The sequence below is a fragment of the Pseudomyrmex gracilis genome, unplaced genomic scaffold (assembly GCF_002006095.1).
Source record: "Pseudomyrmex gracilis isolate BER0280 unplaced genomic scaffold, ASM200609v1 scaffold_464, whole genome shotgun sequence".
Lineage (NCBI taxonomy): Eukaryota > Metazoa > Arthropoda > Insecta > Hymenoptera > Formicidae > Pseudomyrmex > Pseudomyrmex gracilis.
The window spans coordinates 13,288-16,658 of NW_018021048.1; the positions used below are offsets into that span (position 1 = coordinate 13,288).

General features: G+C 28.7%; 1 long non-coding RNA gene across 3 annotated transcripts; it reads right to left on the reverse strand.

Annotated features, from left to right (window-relative positions):
* Positions 1-252: 252 nt before the first annotated feature.
* Positions 253-3,359, reverse strand: LOC109860754. Of its 3 annotated transcripts, none has more exons than XR_002250873.1 (4): positions 3,093-3,359; positions 697-798; positions 413-490; positions 253-332 (listed from the first exon to the last, which is right to left on the reverse strand). It is a non-coding gene; the product is annotated as an uncharacterized LOC109860754 (long non-coding RNA). The 3 variants fall into 3 exon arrangements; XR_002250874.1 differs by lacking the exon at positions 3,093-3,359 and adding an exon at positions 992-1,488 and having other exon boundaries at positions 413-512; XR_002250872.1 differs by lacking the exon at positions 3,093-3,359 and adding an exon at positions 992-1,485.
* Positions 3,360-3,371: the final 12 nt, after the last annotated feature.

A 3,371-nucleotide genomic window follows, 5' to 3' on the forward strand; every position in this document is an offset into this window, starting at 1 on the left:
ATCTTATATAAACTGTAATAACTGTAATAACTGTCTTATAAATTTCTTATAACTGTTATATAAAAATAAATATATAAAACTGTTCTATAAAAATAAATATATAACTGTTATATAAAAATAACTTTTTTTGTTTATAAAATGTTTTATGACTACCTTCTTTTAAGCAAAATAGTTTTCACATTTCTTTGTGAGAGAAGAACATAGTGTTTCTTTAAAATAAAATAAATACTTTTCTTATGTTTGTCATTTTTCTCTTTGTTTAAATAAAATAAAAGTCATTTTGAGCCACCTATTGCTGATCTTCGTCGTTTTCTTTATGTAGAGTACTTTGCCTAAAACAATTTACAAAGTGGATTTAAAAAACATTAAAAAAGTACAGAATTTTATATATAATAGTATATAACGCATATACTTTTCTCTAGAAATTCTTAATGTAGCTTGAGCAAGCCATTTTGACGTGTACTCAGCTATATTGTTGTCCGTCATATGACTGTAAATTGTACGAACAGCCTCTATAATATCGAAAAAAATTTTAACAATAATTCTTATATTATTATGCATAAATATTATGCTGTAACAAATATTACACAACTTTTAACAAATGCATATAACAAAATAATATTGGAAAATCATCGTTTATAACGTCTAATTTAACTTATCATTTAAGAATAATTAAGATTAATTGTGTGTACTCACTAAAATACCGTAAAGATGCAATCAATGTTGTAATGGCTCAGAGGGCATAGAAAAAAAACCCATATGCCAGTTATATACTGTAAAGATGTCAAACCAGAATTTCTGGAAGTAAAATAAATTTAGATACTTTCAAATTGTCAATGACAATAGACTTATGAATAATAAATACACTGCGCAAAATTGCCGACCTGTACACGCAACTTGTATATAAAAAACTAGTATTAAGATAATTTGTAACTCGAAAAGTAGTAGACTAAATATTTAAAAATAATTATAATAATAATTATGTACTTACCAAACTTATAAAGAGACAATGCCAATTGTATGTGCCAACTTATATTTATACTAACAATGAGTTTACTAAGAGAATTGGTCTGTGCCAGTCTGTGCATAGGAGAAGAACAACGTGCAATGTGAGGATAGTGATACGCCCGGAATTGGCGGGATATTCGATGACAGCCAATGGCTGTAGAGTGAGAAGGCTTTCTAGTAGTAGAGAATATGTGCGAAACAGACGAGTTTTCGTTTGTTCCGATTTTATTCTCTCATAAAACTCAGTGTAGACATTGCTTCACTGTTATAAACTATATTTTATAAATGTACGCTACATAATCAAAAATATAACTAAACCAGACAAAAATAATTACTGTTTTTTTATAATGATACATATTTTTTATTCTGTTTTTATAAGTGTAGTAAAATGATCTTTTTTGTCTAATTTAGCTTAAAATTATAATATTATATTTGTATTATCGTTTTTGAAATATTGCTGCAATATTATTATTGTTTTATTGCAATTTCAATACTTTTATAATATTGCTGTTACATTACATTATTTTGGAAACATTGCTGCAATATTATTATTGTTTTATTGCAATTGCAGTGTTTTTATAATATTGTTGTTACATTACATTGCAATGATGTAACATTATAGCAACATAACCGGAATGTTCTGTGCTGTATGGGTGGTTATACAGCCTATAAAAGACCATGTAACTTTTATTTGAAACAATTTGTTATATCTTTTACCGTTTTGACAAAATTTGCATAAAAAGAAAAAAACTGTTTTTTTTTGTCAAAGAGGTGTGTGTCACTCTCAAAACGTGCAAGAAAGCACATAAAAAAATACAGATTTCTTATTTTTAGCTACTCTACAACATATTTGAAGCTCATCAAAATCGGAGAGAAACATTTGCGTCACTTCCTTTGTTAGATCGCGTGACATAAGACACGTTCGTTTTTACTAAAATTATTACTTTTATATAGTGTACACAACTATAGCTTTGATAAGTAAGAAGGAACCGTTTATATGGATATGTTTTATTGAGTGTGAAAATCCAAGAATAGTTAAATGAGAGAAAGAATAGTTAAATTACCCACATAGCACGTAATATTGCTGCAATATTGTAGTAATATCGTGATATTAGCAACAATATTACCATGATATTGTGATATTACAGCATTATTGCAGCAATATTACAATGCAACATATTGCAAAACATTATTGCTACAATAGTGCAACAATATTACAATGTGATATATCATAATAAAATATTGCTGCAATATTGCCGCAATATTACATGGTAATATATCTCGTGTAATATTACAGCGATATTTCGAATACACTGCAAAGCGACATATCGCACTACAATATTATCGCGAGATTTAAGAAATATTGCAAGACGATATATCTTACTCTAATATTACGGCGATATTTCAGATATATTGCAAAGCGATATTTCTCACTGCAATATTATTGCGATATTTGAGAAATATTGCAAGACAACATATCTTACTGTAATGTTACGATATTTTGGATATATTGCAAGGCGATATATTTTATTCTAAGTACGTAGTATTTTATTCTAGTACGGTGTCTTTTTGGATATATTGCATAATATATCTCGCTGTAATATTACGGCGATATTTCGGAAATATCACGGTATAATATAGTTCATTGTAATACTACTACGATATTTCAGAAATGCATTGCTTAGTAATATATGTCACTTTAATATATATTATGTATACAAAACGCACAAATAAAATAATAAATTTACCACTCTTGGCCAACACGTACGTTTTGTTTTAAATAAATGTTTGTATTGAAGTATATGTAAAAATGTACCGAAATATATATGTAAACTTCTTAGCAAAAATAAAAATCAAAATTTAAGTAACACACTGTTTTAATAGTGATCGGAAATTTTTGCCATAAGGAGCAGACACGGTTGTTGATGTGTGCAGTTGCAAATAGTATTTTTTTATTGCAAAAATATATTATATAAAACGTTTTTGACTGTAGATTTCGGCCTTTCTCAATATATATCTACAAAAATCGCAGATTCGTAATAACAAAATTAAGAAATTATACAAAAACAATTAGAAAAACTTACAATCACGATCAAATCAATACGTGTATCGGCACAATCGTTGTTACGTGGGCCGCTTCGTTACAATGGTAGAAACGCAACTGAGTACTGACACGATTAGAGACGCGTGTGTAGATTTAAACGATGCTGATCATAGACATATAAAGTATAGACTGGAAATTGCGAGGTATTCACTTCGCGACGCGTCGTAGACTACTTCGTGTGAATTCGTGATCGGCGGAAATATCCGAACGCTTCTCGCTGAAGTTTTACGGAATTCGACGAATTGCGAACTCACACACG